This window comes from Rhineura floridana, chromosome 6 (assembly GCF_030035675.1).
Source record: "Rhineura floridana isolate rRhiFlo1 chromosome 6, rRhiFlo1.hap2, whole genome shotgun sequence".
Taxonomy (NCBI): domain Eukaryota; kingdom Metazoa; phylum Chordata; class Lepidosauria; order Squamata; family Rhineuridae; genus Rhineura; species Rhineura floridana.
This window is the reverse complement of record NC_084485.1, coordinates 87,184,642-87,202,388: the sequence shown is the minus strand read 5'-3', so window position 1 is coordinate 87,202,388 and position 17,747 is coordinate 87,184,642. Positions and strand designations below refer to the sequence as shown.

The following is a 17,747-nucleotide window of genomic DNA, read 5'->3' as shown; positions in this document are numbered from 1 at the left end:
TCATGTGGAATAATGTAACAACAAAATCAATAACTTTGCAGATGATGGAAATCCCATTCATTATTGTCTTTTCAACTACCATTGCCATTGATATTTGGGGGTGGAAGGTTGAGGATTTGCTGCCAAGAACTGAGGATGGCTTCATGATTTCAGTGAGAATTGCCTTAGTTGCCTCTTGCCATAGGAACTGTTAATTTTCCAGGCAAAGGTGTTTGGGGCAATTTTTATTTTTAAGCTGGGGCTAATTGGCAAAATTCCATTGAGAAAAAGGGAGCGATGCCACGGGTGTATATGTGACAGTAGCTCTTGAAAGCTACTGTACTCTACAAATCTTGGCCCAGAGGGCTACATTGCACACCGTTGTTGAGCTACTGAGCAATGTGTCATTCATGACACACAGGGGGAAAAGGTTTTGAAATGGAAAACTTCTTGTGTGCTTTATCTCTGTTTTTCATGACAGTGTAACTAATTTTAGAGCCCTTCTCCTCCTCCTTCAGGACTTTTCAATTCACTATTCTGTGCTAATGCCCCAACCAATGTTTTGATGCCTGTACTATTCCACCACCACCACTTCAGTGCTCCTCTTATCCCATGGTCCAGATTGCATACACAGTGGTCCATATGAAAGAATTGGTTTCAGAAGTGTGGCGAGTTGCTTCTGGGTTCAGGGTTGGAGGCCTTATACATGTGAACTGGTGCATGTGCAGACACATACTAGGCAGTGGTGTGAGTTTGGGGGGAATGGATAGGTAGGAGTTAATGGGGGCAGGTAAATGATCCAAGAAGGCTAGGAGATGGTTGGAGAAGTTGCATCTGCCACCTCTGTGGTAGGTCCTTGAGGGTTTAGTGCTATTTGGGGACAAATTCAAAACATATTTTATTGTAATCTACACTACAAGATGAAACCATGTTACAGCAGCATGTTTTAATGATTTGTAAAACAAGGGAAGCTTTCTCTGAAATAGAAGGATCCCTTTTGCAACATTTTGTTGCTGATGCAGCAACTCTTCATGATACACCTTGGAAGGGTGGGTGGGTATTTTTATTTCTTTGCTTTCTACTGGTTATTTAAAAGCTTGTAAACTAACTAGCACTTCCCACCAGGCCATTGAAGTAGAAAAAAAAGATGGGTTGGGAATAAGCTGCTCAGTGCTCAATAGTTGAAGAAAGACCATGGCAGACTAGATTAACCTGTCCATTGGGGATGAACTGGGTCCAACATTTCTTTTGTAGCATGAATAAGAGTTCTGGGGAGGTGAAATCACTACTTCTTGTTAATGTACCCTGTTTATACAACAGGTGAATGGAGGTTTTTGCATTTGGTAACTGTCCAGAGTTGTGTCAAGTGTCCTAAGTACATACCTGGACATTTTGCTTGCCATGTGAATCAGCCTTCTGGTGGGATTTGCTTTCAGCTTCATATCCTGAATTCTCTCCACTGTACCAGACAGCAAGATAGGAGTAAAAGTGTAATGGAGTGACAGAAGGATAAAGACTTCACTTGCATCAATTAACTGTTTAATGCATCTTAACACTATCCAGAAGCGAAGGAGAAGCTTTTCTCTCTCCTTCTCAAATACATCTCACTCTCACCCTTTTCTTCCTCCTCCTCCCCCCCTTCTCTCTCTTTCACACAAACACACATGTGCACACATGGAGGAACAAAAAGTTGGAAAATTAAGAAAGGCATGGTGATTTAATTCTTTAAAATAAATATTTCTACTGTGACGTATTTTCCTTTGAGGAACAGGAGATTTTTCAGAAGGCATGATTCCTATTTATTTTCTCTGAAAATAAGAAAATGGCAATAAAAAAATGCCCTGCTATTGGAAATGTCTTAATATGCCATTATATTTTCCAGCTGGTCATCTTTTTCTAGACTTGCCTGTCACCCAGGGAGAGGAGGGATTGCATTTTACATGTTTCCTTCATTCTGTTTCACATCCTAATCAATTTGACCACACACACATAATACAGGCCATCTAGCAGGCTCAGCATGGCAGTTCAAAACTGGAGACTTAATCCACAGTACCAACACTAATGCTGAAAATTTGACAAAATTACAGACAGGATTAAAAAAAATATTGATGAGATTGAAGCCTACTGTCATGATGATAATGTTAGTGGAGATACAAAATGAAGAGGATATACATTAAAGTATTTCTTTGTCTCTCTAAGACATTTGTCTTATACGAATTGCTTGTGCTTACCTCTGTTTGATTTATAGTTTTGTAACTGTTGGGGCCAGTTTAATGCACTTTTGTGATGACTGCTATGATTTCCTGCATAGGTGGAGGATAATAGGAGAAAACTATCAAAGTAACTCTCCCTTTCTAGAACCCTCATTTTCTGGTGAAAAAAAATATCTAACCAGCTTTGAGCCAATCTAGATGTGTGAGGCAACTTCATGTGTCCAAAGCACCTGCTTGCCCCATATATGATGATGATGATGATGATGCAGTAACTAAGCAGTGTACATTAAGGTAAGAGGGTTGTTGCCTGCAGGTTCACACATTGAAAGGCATAATACAAAAGGAAATAGGAATAAGTTGGGAAGAGGAAAGTAAGCATTGCAGCCGCTGCTCCTTCGCTGACCAATGAATGGGCCCAACTGATCTCACCCTTGCCATATTCTTCCTGGGAAGCAGGGGAGGCATCCTCCCAGTAGCCCTTAGTCTTCTGGGACTCTGCAGTCCCAGGATAAAAAGGTATATGTGAATGCTTCACAAATGCTTTAGCCTTATTTCGCGATATGATCTGACCCAGCACTATGCAAGAGCTGAACCAGTGTCTGGAGGCAGTAATGGGATGCGCGAGAGCCGACAAGACAGAGATGCTATTGGTGCCTAGTTCTCATATACAGGAATTGGGGAAATGGGTTAATCTAGGTGGAGTCACCTCCCCACTAAAGGAGCAAATATTGGGCATGGGGGTATTCTAGATCCAGCACTGTCACTGAAGGCCCAGGTGGCCTCAGTAGCATAGAGTACCTATTTCCTGCTAGGCCTGGTTTGCCAGCTAAGGACATTCCTGGACCAGGATAGTCTACCACAGTAGTCCATGCATTTAAACTCACATTTAGATTTCAGCAATGCATTCAATGTAGGACCACCCTTGAAGATATTGTAGCTAGTGCAGAACGTGGCCATCAGAGTTCTGACTGGTGCTTTCATGTGGCATCACATAACACCAATTCTGTGGGAATGTACTAGTTGCCTGTATCATACTGGGCCCAATTCAGATGCTGATGTTAACATATAAAGCCTTTGTTTGTCCTGGATGAATTGCTAGTGACTGGTTTCTCCACTGGCTCCTAGGATCTTAACTGATGAAGAGCCATTTAAAAATGGAACAAATGAATAACATATAGAGATGGGGAGCTACTGATTACAGAAAAAGCAGCATGCAGGGCAACCGAGTAAAACCTACTCCCTCCCCTCAGATCCAACAGTGCAGCACTGTCTCCTCAAGCAGGAGTCTCATATGAATCTCAGTGTGTACCCGCTCTCTACATATTTAAAAGTGATATGTATTTCCTTACTTATTACGATTATATCCCATCTTTCCTCCAAGGGATTCAAGGTAGTGTGCATGGTTCTCCCCCTCCCCATTTTATCCTCACAACAGCCCTGAGAGGTAGGTTCGGCTGAGAGCCTGTGACTGGCCCAAGGTCACCCAGTGAGCTGTGTGGCTGAGTGAGGATTTGAACCCTGGTCTCCCAGGTCCTAGTCCGACACCGTATCACACTGCAGCCATTATCTTGAGACCCACACAAGCAATAAAGAGCTAAATTCAGTATTGTGCAACATGACAGAGTTCAGTGTCATGCCAGAATGTAAACCCATGTTGCATCAGCAGAGTGGTATATGAAAATGGTAATATTGGTGGGAAGTTTTTGTGCCAGTTTGTTGCAAAATCCTAATACAACACAGAAATTAGTGAAGAAGAAGTGGGTTGGGGTAGTTTGCCAGTATCCTGCCTCGTACTTATCCTTTTGATTATGCTTGCTCAGCTGAACACTACACAGTAGATTGCAACAAGGGGCTTTAATGTAAATAAAGCAGATAGAAAAGAAGGTAAGGTTTGTCTGCCAACCTTTCCTTGACCAGGATACTGCTGCATGAAGATATGAGCCACTCTCTAAGCAATTGTACATATAGGATCAAGTGTCTGACCATTCACACCATCATCAAATCTCAAATAAGCAAAGAAAGTTTGTTTGTGGCCTATTGCCGAAATAAAACACAAACACCATTCATTGGGTTAAATCATGGGCCACTTTATTAAACGGAATCAATTAGAATAATGAACCTGCAGAGGGGAAATCAAGTGCGGGAGCATTCTGATGATCCAGGCAAAGCCTGCTTGCAGCCATAGGGCGACTAAACCTTGCCTGAGCCCGGGGCTGCCCTGTGCCAGACCCCAGCTCAAGCCACACCCTGAAGATGTGTAGGGGGTCCAACCCGCATCACCGCCCCCCGGAGCCGTGAAACTCCGAGCGGATGAGGCACGTTGGCCCCAAAGGCGGCCCGTGTTCTGCCCCCTGGGCCGTATAGCCCTGAGCTGCAGGCCCCCGGACCGCCAATCGCCCCCAAAGGTGCCTAAAGGTGTCACCTAGCTGCCCTTTCCCTTTAAACCTTATCCCGCACTTCTTTGCCACAAGTGACCATTGACATATTAAAGCTAGAAACAGACCAATCAGCCTATTAACCCCAAAGGCACCCGTGCTAACCCTTGACCCGTCCCCCCAACCACAGTGTGGAGTAGGCAAAAGAAACCTGCCAGCAAAGCGAGGCAGGCAGGCCAAAAATTCCTAGTCGGCCCCGTAGCAACCAAATGAATCACACTGCAGCAGAGGGAGGGTCGGGCGGGCGCCGCCAAAATTCAAAGGAGGGCGGGAGGCTGGCAGAGCGGCCTTAAATGGCCTTCAGCCGCCCCGCCTCCTTCCTGTGTGTCACGATGGCGCGCTGGCGCGCCACATGCATGCCCGATGGCAGCCTGAGCTTCGGCTGTGGCCACAAACTCGCCCCTTTGCCCAGAAGTACCGGGCACAGAACGGGATTGTGGCCTATTGCCGAAATAAAACACAAACACCATTCATTGGGTTAAATCATGGGCCACTTTATTAAACGGAATCAATTAGAATAATGAACCTGCAGAGGGGAAATCAAGTGCGGGAGCATTCTGATGATCCAGGCAAAGCCTGCTTGCAGCCATAGGGTGACTAAACCTTGCCTGAGCCCGGGGCTGCCCTGTGCCAGACCCCAGCTCAAGCCACACCCTGAAGATGTGTAGGGGGTCCAACCCGCATCACCGCCCCCCGGAGCCGTGAAACTCCGAGTGGATGAGGCACGTTGGCCCCAAAGGCGGCCCGTGTTCTGCCCCCTGGGCCGTATAGCCCTGAGCTGCAGGCCCCCGGACCGCCAATCACCCCCAAAGGTGCCTAAAGGTGTCACCTAGCTGCCCTTTCCCTTTAAACCTTTTCCCGCACTTCTTTGCCACAAAAGGGGGACAAGCCTCTGCTTAGTCTCCCTTTACCCCACACCCGATAAGAATCTCGTGCAGACCCCTCTGCAGATCCATCTGGAAGATGCCATCGTTGCCCCACGAACTGCATGTCCACGCATGCCTACTACTGAGGGCCTTGCCCTCCATGTCTGACCACAGCAGATGACCCAAGGCTACCGAGGCCTCAACTGCATGTCCTCACATGCCTGCCACTGAGGGCCTTGCCCTCCATGTCTGACCACAGCAGATGACCCGAGGCTACCGAGGCCTCAACTGCATGTCCTCACATGCCTGCCACTGAGGGCCTTGCCCTCCATGTCTGACCACAGCAGACGACCCAAGGCTACCAAGGCCTCAACTGCATGTCCTCACATGCCTGCCACTGAGGGCCTTGCCCTCCATGTCTGACCACAGCAGACGACCCGAGGCTATCGAGGCCTCAACTGCATGTCCTCACATGCCTGCCACTGAGGGCCTTGCCCTCCATGTCTGACCACAGCAGACGAACAGATGCTATTGTGGCCTCAACTGCATGTCCTCACATGTCTTGCCCTTCAGTAACCAAGGTAATTCCCACCCAGGGGAATGACCACCACCTGCAGAACCTTCCGCCCTGAACCCTGCTGGAACAACATGGGTAGGAGACCATTCGAGTGCATACTCTGTCGACCCAGCCACCAAACTGTGGCCCACCATCCGAGGCCCAGCTGTGAACCAATGTGCGTTTGCGGCCCCAAGGTCAGCCTATGAGATCATGCCATGACTGCAGAGTAGGCTGCGCGTCTGCTCCATCCCCATCCAGCAACCTGCCAAAACAGAAACAATCATGAACAGTTGGGTCGCGGACCTTCAGACTCACCCCCAGGGTGAATGTATTCCATGCGCCCCCTACTTCCACCTCCTAATGGCGTGCACCTGCATATACCAAAACCAAATGGACCGTCCCAGGTAGGCAATTCCACTGCCGGGTAGGCAAACCCCATTCCGGAGGAGCATGTCCCTCAAACCCCCATGGGTCTGCTCCCAGGCACTGCGACACTAGACTGAAACTTTATAAGGGAAGATCCCTCCCCCTGAATATCAGGCAACCAGGCCTGTAGCTTCAGGCCAAAAACACTATGATGCCGTCATGGGGAAATGTCCAGTCCAGGGGGAGGGTAAAATAATGTGGACTAACTCTTGCACCCCTGGTCTGCCTGGAAGTCTGCCTGGAAGTCTGACCTGGCCCCCAAACACCCTCGCCCCCCATCCGGAAGGCTCCGAATTAAGTGTGAGGGCCGCTACATGCAACTGCTGAGCTTTGAAGCATGATGGTCTCAGGGCACCTCCCTGATCAACCATCCCTGGTGGGTCAGGTGAACATGGAGGATGAGGATAAGGGGTATGGGGGTGTGCATGGGCCAGCTGGCCAGCACCTGACATATCAAGACATCTGAATGGTCCTAAAGGCCCCCTGCCAGCCTACCTTGCGACACACTGACAGACAAGATACACTCCTACCATGTGATGAATTCCAGCACGTGATTCATAGGAATAGGCCACACTTTGCATAGCCCCTCCCAGCCCCTAACTCCCAGGAATCCCCTCCTGCTCTCTGATAGCTGGTGAGCATGCTGGGGCAGCAGATAGGCATATGGCCATCTCTGACTCCCTCCCCCCATCTCCCAGTATGTGGTATGGGACTAGCTGAGTTGGTCCTTCCTCTAACTGAAACACCATTGACGCGCCGCAGGAAAGGAGGGGGCCACCACAGGTTGGCGCACAAGGCAGCCAAAAACTTTGAACTTGTGGTAAGGCTGTGAAATCCCTGTTATGGCACCATCACCCCCACCGTAGAAGGCCCCCAACACCTGAAGGGGAGGAAGCAAACACCTTCCCCAGCCCCTGAAAACTGCAGGATCTTGATCTGCAACAGTTCAAGCTTTTCCAGGGGAGCCTGCAGCCCTGGGTCCAAAAGTCAGTCTTCATACCCTGGAAGGTGAACACTGGGGCAGGATCTTCCCTTTCCCCAGCTGCCAAAGGAACCCCCCAGTTCATAGCTACGCTATAAACTGTGCCATCAGGAAAGTAGTGCCCCACTGCTTCTGAGCCCTCTCGTCTCCAAGAAGGGGCTGAAGTGCTCCATGCAAGAATACAGCAGCCCCTAGGTAATGCTCTGCTGCATAGTTGACTTAACAGGCAAAACTCAGCAGCTCAAAATCCACCGTGTGTAACGGCCGGCAATGCAGGCAGATTAGCTGCCACACTTGCCCATAAGGCATCACTGAGTGACCCCACTTGTATGACGGATGGTGAATCAGGTAGACTTTGCCCACTGCCACTTTGGGCACTATACGGGGGGGGGCGCTGAGAGAGCAGTGCGTCCATAGGATCCGGAAAACCGCATAATAAAGAAAAACCACATCATAAAATGAGTCCCGCCATAACTGGGCAGTCTGCAAGCAAGGTCCATAGCCCTCGAGCATAGCTGGGAAGGGACACTTTTTCCGAGCAGCCTCTGTTGGGGGCTGCCCTGGCCCCACATATCCTTCTGGCTTGTTGTTGTGCCTTTAATAGCAGGTTCATATTCAGCAGTTATTAGATGGCATGGAGTTAAGCAATGTCATCTTCTAATGTCTGCAGATCAAATGACTCTTAAAGGCACAGGACTAGAGGCCTGTAAAAAGGTGGGCACCTTATCTACAGACCAGTTTGTAAACTAGCTAAAGTGAAGATGCAAGCAAATGTGCAGCCTGCACGTGATTAATTCCATTATGTTTAAATAATTTACTCAGAGAAATATGAATTGGACCAATTCTATGCATACTTACTTATGAGAAAATCCCCGAGTGTCTCGTTACTTCTTCCCCTGGAAGGGTGCATGTGATTGCACACATACAGCAGAATCCTATGTGTGTTTACTCAGAATATCACAGATTAAATGGGTTTTAGGACAGAGGTTTATGGGACAACTGATGGAAAGGTTCATATATTTTTACCTGGGTTTGAAGAACGTATTTGGGGGGGGGAGAAGCTTAACAGTGAAAAAAGGGGGGATGAGTTCCCTTTGCATTTTGGAGTTGAGGTAGTTTTGGAGGTGAGGTTGCAGCACTAACTGGGGTCCCTACAGGCTCCTGCCACCTCCCTTCTGTCTCCAGCTGCCCCCCACCCTCCTCAAAAAGCCCCTGCTCTTTGTAATAACATTGCATTGCTCCAATCCAAATGGCCGCTACGTTATGACAGAGCATCTTTCTAGGTTATTCTGCAAAAGAAGTGGCGGCCACAGGCAGCAGGAGGCTGAAATTTAAAGGAGGATTAAATTTAAAAGAGGATTAGACAAATTCATGGAGGACAGGGCTATCAATGGCTACTAGCCATGATGTCTGTGCTCTGCCACCCTAGTCAGAGGCAGTATGCTTCTGAAAACCAGCTGCCGGAAGCCTCAGGAGAGGAGAGTGTTCCTGCACTTGGGTCCTGCTTGCGGGCTTCCCCCAGGCATCTGGTTGGCCACTGTGAGAACAGGATGCTGGACTAGATGGGCCACTGGCCTGATCCAGCGGGTTCTGCTTATGTTCTTAACCCATGGCTGCTAAGCTCTGGAGAAAACCAGGTTAGGGAAGGCTGACTTATAATCATAAGATCACCTAGCTTTTCATTTTCGTAAACTGTTGTGATACCTCAGTTTGGTTCTTCAGCTGAATCCCTTTTTAAACAGTATTGTCACCCATTGTATCACATTGATTCACCATTCTGTGCAGTGAATTAAATAGGAATTAAATGATTGACAACAAAAATAAGCAGCTGTTTTTTAAACAAAAACACTCAACTAAATTGTATTGAATGGTTTTGATGTTCAAACAAAAAATCAACCACCTGAATTCCCACTATCCAGGGATCTGCAGTTCTGACTCATTTAAACTTCAGATGCATTTTCCATCTCCACTGCATATTAACATATCCTCCTGCTAGGATACTTTGAAAAACATGGATTAAATGCTAGCTTGCTCTTTATAATTCCATGGGTAGATCAGGATAATGAAGCAGCTGCCTTTTTATGAACAGCCACAGAGAATCAACAGGACTAATCAAGTAGTTTGGGGGCCAAAATCTTTATTAACCTCGTTGCCATGCTTGAAATTCTCACTGATGCACAGGATGGTGCTTTCAAGATAAACCAAGAAGCCAACCAAGTAATTAAAAAGAAGCTGGTAAATGTCCCTGGCTGGCACTCATTGCCTGATTAACAATCAAACAACAAAGCACTAGTTTAGATCTTATTTTACCGAGTGCAAGGGCTGAAAAAAGACCTCTTGATGGTAACTGGGAAGATAAACCAAGAAGCCAACCAAGTAATTAAAAAGAAGCTGGTAAAGGTCCCTGGCAGGCACTCATTGCATGATTAAAAATCAAACAACAAAGCACTAGTTTAGATCTTATTCTACCGAGTGCAACTGAGAAGAATAGCATAAGCAGGCTGATCCTTTCTATGCTACTTAGAAGTAATTCTCCCCGTATTCAGTGGGCCTTATTTATTCTCTAAGTGTGCTTAGGAATGCAACCATAAATCTTCCTTACACCACCTCGCCGCGGCTGAAAGTCCTCCCGCGCCTCGCCGCCACTGGAAGTCCTCACGTGTCTCATCACAGCCGCAAGGTCGCAGCCAGAAGGCCCCCCGCGTCCCGCCGCCGCCGCTGCCCCCGCAAGGCCGGCTCACCAAAGGCCCCGCCGTGGCCGAAAGGCCTCGCCCGCGCCGGGAGGCTCCCCGCGCTGCACAGCAGCCACCGCCACAAAGCCTCAGCCGCCAAAGGCCGGCTCACCAAAGGCCCGCCGCGGCCGGAAGGCCTCGCCCGCGCCAGGAGGCCCCCCGCGCCGTGCAGCAGCCGCCGCCACAAAGCCTCAGCCGCCAAAATTCAAAGGAGGGCGGGAGGCTGGCAGAGCGGCCTTAAATGGCCTTCAGCTGCCCCGCCTCCTTCCTGTGTGTCACGATGGCACGCCGGTGCGCCGCGTGCACGCCCAATGGCGGCCTGAGCTTCGGCTGTGGCCACAAACTCGCCCCTTTGCCCGGAAGTACCGGGCACAGAACGGGATTAACAACGCAGGTATGTTTTTTAAAATGTTAACATACTGTCCTTTCATAAATCTACATTATAATATTCACTAATAGGCAGGTCTCCTGCTCCCCTGTTACATTCACTATACCTGCCAAATTTCCCTGCTTTTTAAAGTTTGATAGAAATATCTGTTGGCTATAGGTGCATTCTTAAAACGCAAGGTTTTTTGCCTATTAGTGAATACAGCCACTCTCGTGACTGTATAAATAAATGCCCAACCATGAGTGACAAAGAAAAGTTGAACAACTGGGTGGATATAAATCTATACAGCTGTATTTCTTCAAAAATTACTGATTTCTGTATGGTTTCGAAACCTAACTTTTAAAATGATTGTCTCTTTCGGCAAAGAGTAACTATAGAGTTAAAGTGAAATCATTCCACATGCATGTTCATTGCAAATAACATTTCTTCATTTCCTTCAGAATGCATCCAACATCTATCTTCTTGTCTCCAATACTTTTCAACATCTACATGAACCATTGGGAGCAGTCATCAGGAGCTTTGGAGCAAGGTGCCATCAGTATGCAGATGATACCCAACTCTATTTTTCCATTATATCTAAATCAGAAGAAGCTGTGCAAGCCCTAGACTGGTGCCTGGAGGCAATGGTGGACTGTATGAGGGTCCAAAAACTGAGCTTGAATCCTGGAAAGACAGAGGCCTTGTAGGTGGATGGCTCCCATGGCCGAGAGATAGGTCAGTCGCCTGTCCTGGATAGAGTTGCACTCTCTCTGAAAGAGCGGGTATGCAGTTTGGGGGTACTTCTTGATCTATCTTTGTCACTAGAGGCTCAAGTGAGCTTTGTGGCCAGGACAGCTTTCTGCCAGCTTTGGCTGGTACGCCAACTGTGACCGTTCCTGGAACTGCATTGGCAACTTCAAGACTCAATTACTGTAACATGCTTTAGGTGGGGCTCCCCTTGTATCTGCAACTAGTGCAGAATGGAATGGCCAGACTGCTCACAGCAGCAGATTACTGGCAACATGTTATTCCACCGCTGGAAGAGCTGCACAGACTGCTAATTTCCTGCCAGGCCAGGTTCAAGGTACTTGTTTTAATTCACAAAGCCCTAAACAACTTGGGCCCAAAATACCTTCAGGACTTCCTGACTCCCTATATTCCATCTTGATCACTGAGATTTTCTGAAGGGGCACTCTTAGTGGTTCCTCACATCCTTGAGGTTTGGTTGGCCTCCACCAGGGACCGAGCCTTTAGTGTGGCAGGCCCTGCCCTAGAGAACTTCCTACCAATAGAGGTTTGACAGGCACCGTCCCTTCTTTCTTTCAGGTGTCTCCTGAAAACTGAACATTTTAAACAGGCCTTTTAATATGAATTTTCTTTTCCAACCAATGCAGTACGTATGGATACTTTTGTTATTGTTTTTAATGATGTTTTTATTGATTTTTAATTGTATCATGTTTTTGTATTTTGTAATGCTCCTTGATATACTTTTATGAAAAGTGTGGCTTATAAATATTTTAATAAATAAGTAAACAAACATCTGAGTGTACACACAGAGATAGCAGAGTTTAGATGGTTAGGCATATACACCATGCAAGTACAGAAAATATTAAATCAATCTCAGTTTGAATATCAAAAACTATTAAAGTTCAGGATTCGTTATGCATTCAAGAATTACGAACCCAAAAGATTTGACGTATGAACCAACTATTTTTGTGCTTCAGAGGCATCAATAGAACTAAGTAATTCTTAAGGAAAAGTACAAAAATGAAATTTCTGCATATTGCAAAGCAGTATATATTTTTATTGTATGTATTAAGCCTTTGAATGAACTCTTAGGCAACTTGAGTCAGACACTGCTATGACAGAATAATGGGGGGACTGTGCCTTTGTATTAGCTGTTAATGTTTTTTTTTATAATTGTGGGAAATATCAATTGTTATATAGTCTTCCTCATCTCTTCCTTCTCTAGTGTAGAGAAAGTGTGTGCTGAAAACTAAGTTCTCCATGTTCGCTGACTGCAACTTTAATTTTAAAGAGCTGGATTCTCATCACTTTAGCAAAGCTTGGAAAAGAAACATTAAAATTTACCCTGATACACATTGAAATAAAGCTTTTACATGCCTGGAGTATCAGAAAGTTAATTCTTCATTTCACTAAGGGCTGCATCTCATTGATAAAAGCTGTGCAAGGAGAAAGTGTTTCGGTAACTTCAAGTATTGTAAAGCAAAAGCATAAAAATACTTAGAAAAGACCTAAGCTTTTCTACAGTATATGCCAAGAAGAATTGCTCTTCCATAACTTTTAAAAGGCTTTGACAACCCTTAACTCAAAACTATTGGATCACATGGTGTAAAGATCAGACACACTGAAGGTGAGATAATTTAAAGACACAAATGATCCCTCTTTCATACACAGAGGAGCTTGCTGTGTCTAGAAGACTAATCCAATAGGCAAGACCCACTGTGCAATAAAGCTTCCTATCAGGATTCCACATCTGGCCTGCACATCTTAATTTAATGACGGTACGGCAACACAGCCTCTCTACTGCACAGCACAAATTAACACATTGACTTCTAAGAGCATAAATCTAACGGGTAGCATGTTTTCCCTACAGAGTTGTACTAAGAATGTTTTCAGGCCAGGAGGAAGAAACATGAAGCAAGAGGAACATAAGGAACTTATTGAGGCTAAGCCTTAGAGAAACCACTACAGTCTGTTCTCAATTCTCTGTTTCACATTCCTGATATGACCCATGGTCTACAGGTACTTTGTTTTCTATGCACTGGACTAGAATTGTGGATACTGCAAACCAACTTAGCTTCTTTTAAATTGACAAGAACCATGCTGCTCTTACACCTGCTGAGAATCAATGCAAGAACTTATACACCAGTAAGTATGATAATTTTGATTCAGACTCTTGGGAGATAATGTCTAATATAGTCATACAACATCCTCAGCTAGCCAGAAAAGAGCCAGATTAGACATCATGATAAATCCACAGGGCCCCAACTAGGTTATAGTGCCTGCTATGCAACAATAGTCTAGGTGTGTTTCACCATCTCCTTTAAAGTTCACATTGCTGTTTCAATTTTTTTCAGAACTTTGTGGGTAGTAGTCAATGCTAGTCCTACTCAGAGTAGACCCATTGAAGTTAATAGACATGACTAACTTCATTAATTTCTGTGTTTACTCTGAATAGAATTTAGTTGATACCTGAAATATCATCTTGCCCCTTATATATCAAGTTGATCACTGTGATCAGCAGGTGAGGATCTCCTGCAAATACCATCTTATCAGGAGGTCCGTTCCGCATAACATAGGAAGCGGACCCTTAGTGTTGTGGCACCTACCCCTGCTCTTAAATAATAGACAGGCAACATCTGGCTTGTCTTTCTGGCACCTACTGAAGACCTTCCTCTTTCAACAAGCCCTTAAAGTAGAGAGACCTGATCCCAGTCTGTGTCTGTGTTGGAATTGCTTTTTAAAGATGTTTTGAAAGCTGTTTTTAAAAAGATGTTTTTAAGATGTTTTGTTTTAATAAGTTTTCAAAGATGTTTTATTTTACTATGTTTTAAAATCTTTTGTTTTTAAGATGTTTTAGAGTGCTTTTAGTGTTTTTGTTTGCTGCCCTGGGCTTTTTCTGGGAGGAAGAGTGTGCTATAAATTTAATAAATAAATAAATAATGCAAACCTGTGGCTGTTGCCATTCTTACTCATCTTATTTCATTCAGGGTTGTTCTGAATAAATAAATACTTGGATCTGCATAATACTATTGATCCAACAACATATAGCTGTATCAAACTACTTAGTGACCATCATGTGCATCCTTGTGAGATATTTGACATTTTGCCCTTTAAAAATGAGGAGGAGGAGGAGGAGAAGAAGAAGAAGAAAACACAATGCCCCAAACTCATTAAGTGAAATTGTATATTATCTGGGTGGCTTTGCATCAAACTATCAATTTGAAATTCATGTGAAATCCTCTGCATTTACAACAGCAACAACCACTACCAAACAACAAAATTTTTATGAGGGGAGATGTTGGGGGTACAAAAACAATGAGCATTCTGACATAAGAACAAAATAAAAGTGAAGATACAAAAAGGATGGAAGGAAGAAACTGCAGAAGGGAAGAGAGAGTGCAGATGGCAAGTGGAGGAAAAAACTCATTCCTTGGTTCTCAAGAGCACTATAATTGATATTGTAATGGGATTTGCTCCTGAAAAGATTGGTTAACACCATCTTTCAAATCTTTTTCATGAGTAACTATAGGTTGCAAAAAAAAATGGAGGGGCTGGTCAAGTGTTATTTATTTATTTATGAATCACTTCACAATACAATAAAAACCATATACAAAGCAATTGCATATATAAAAACAAGTAAATCAGTTACATACATAATTCTATACTGTATATGTAAAATATGTATACATTTAGTTTTATATGTATGTATAAAAATAAGACAACATATGTAAAAACAATTGTATTTGAAATATAAACAATTTCAAATAAACTCTGATACTGACAGGGATAAAAAGCAGTAAAATTTGCAGCTATATATATACACAGTATTAATGAAAAGAGGCTTAACCTTCAAAAGGGAGAAAGAAATTTACATAGATGGGGTTTGGGGACATTTTACTACCCCAAGCCAGATTCCAACATATGTTTAGGACAGTAAAATATCCCAAAACAAAGTCCATTCATTCATTCATTCATTCATTCATTCATGGAATTTATACGTCACACCATAACATAACGTTCTCTGGGCAGATTGCAATAACTATATAAAAAGAGCAATTTAAATATGAAGTAACATGTAAAACTAACAAAAAATTAGAAGCTACATAAATATAAACAAATTACATAAATATAAATATTTTAATTGCTGTAAACCTCCCAGAGAGCTTCGGCTATGGGGGGGGTATATACATGTAATAAATAAATAAATAAATGACAAAAACAAAACTCACTACACATACCCTCATTAAAACACAGATTTAAAAACTGAGAGACCCAAACAACATAAGTTATTCAAGAGAACATCCCAGGGAACATCGGATATATTAGATAAGCCATTGACTCTGGAGACAGAGCTCTGACACTAGAGACAGATGTTGGAGCCTTACTCTCTCAGATCCTCCAAAGCCCTGGCCTAACCAAAAAGGTAGGGCCATTGATTTGTTCTTTCTTACTTAACAACCACACACCACATACTTCAAGTGAGACAAGAGAAAATATATTTGGCTTCTGAAGTGGATTGGGACCCATTTATGAAAAAATCTACATCAGATGCCTAATATATTTTCTCTTGTCTCAATTTTGCCATCTTGATTTGACACTCAAGATGAATTCACAGGAAAACCATCTGTCTGGCTACATCAGTTAAGTCAATAAAGGGAAACATTTTTAACACAAGAACATGGCCAGTTATGTCCACAACTCCACCACCACCCCATCCTCTGAAATGTTTTGATGGGATAGGGCAGTAAGGATCTGTCAGCATTTCTGTTATAAACCTCAGCCTTCAGAGGTTTCTAAACCCCAGCCATGTATATAATAACACTGCATGACAAAGTAGGTATGTGAGTTGTCAGCAAGGGTGACTGTCTTTGCTTTAAAACAGTTTAAAGAATTTTAAGTAGATTATTAAGGTTAATGAGGTGTGAATTACTTAGGGTGATTTTTGTAAACAATTTTTGGCTGCTTTCAGTGCATTGTATGGGCTATCTCCAAACAAAAATAATAAAACAGAAAAGCCTCCTAAAAGACAGACATCTTTCACAACTTGAATCATTTCCCATGTTTTTTGTTGTTTTGTTATTTTTATGGCCCTCTTTGATAGGAAACTGATTCAATACTGACCTAAGTTATGGAAGTGACCTATTTGCCGAATTCCTGTGACTTCTAAGGCAAGGCTGATGCTCATAGGATCTATGGTATAGGACCTAGAAGAAGTATGTTTTTACTTGGATTGCTTTCATTTTGATGTTGTTATAAGCTGCTTTGCATGCCCAAATCTAGATATGGAATGGTGGGGTATAAATACTTTAATAAGTAAAGAACCAAATAGATAAATGACAGCATCTATCTCGGTGGCAGAGCACCTGCCTCCCATTCAGCAATTCTTTTTTCCCAATCTTGATTAATTTTCAAAATAAACTTAACCAACAACATATCATAAAATAATACACTATGTAGATCATCATCATATTGCTTATAAAGATTATATTTTTGTTATCAATGGTAGATTATTAACACAATTTTCATTTGTACATTAATACTGTTCCCTTTCTTTTTCTTTCCTGCAGGACTGTTGAACATCATTCCTATCCTTTCATTTGGTAGACCATTTAATAATAGTACCATATCCATGTGTATGCCACTGGGACGGAGATCCTTGCATCTTGTAAATTTATGTAATTAATAAAATCATACTATACTGAAAGGAAATTAGTCCCTTTACTTCGTCCTCTTGTTTTCTTTAAATTATATGTTAGTTTTTCAAGTAGAGCTATATCCCAAACTGTTTTATACCATTCAGCAAATTTCTGAATGAATCCCTGGCAACTCAAGCTACAGTAACTTAGGTGACAGCACTGGGAAAGACCTTCTACCTGAGGATTTCAGGAAGTGTTGTTGGTTGGAGTAGCCAGTGATGGGCCACATAGACAAATGGTCCAATTCACTTTAATGCAGCTTTATATTTATATGCTTCTTGGTCTTTGTGGTGCATGGAAACTTGGGGGAATCTGGCCAACATAAATTACAGAGACCAGCATAATTACTAGTAAAGGAAAGGGGGTCTATTTTAGGGCTATGAGTGGGCCCCAAGATTCACCTTATAGCTGCAACTGTGCATTTTTAAAAAATTCCAATCTGTTTCTGCATCACTCTGTGGTGGTCTCTACATCAGTCTGTGTTTTGGGTTCTGTGTAAAATGAAGCCCTGTTTTCCCCATTCACTAAAATGGAATTTTTTAAACAGCTATGACTTTCCCCTTCTTGGCCAAAATGGATGAAATATACAGATACGGGAACACCTCCAGAGTGGATTAAGCCTGCCAAATTTCAGACAAGTAGATCCAGGGACTTTGGGGAGCGGGGGGGAGTAGTAAAATGGATTCACTTTCTTCCATAATCCATTATGATGGAGGAGAAGGGAGTGGGGGCTTGCCTCTTGCTC

At 43.8% G+C, this 17,747-nt stretch overlaps 1 long non-coding RNA gene across 1 annotated transcript; it reads left to right on the top strand.

The window, feature by feature from the left end:
* Window positions 1-12,968: 12,968 nt before the first annotated feature.
* LOC133386716 (uncharacterized) lies at window positions 12,969-16,958 on the top strand. Its single transcript, XR_009763248.1, has 3 exons — window positions 12,969-13,084; window positions 13,177-13,451; window positions 16,874-16,958. It is a non-coding gene; the product is annotated as an uncharacterized LOC133386716 (long non-coding RNA).
* Window positions 16,959-17,747: the final 789 nt, after the last annotated feature.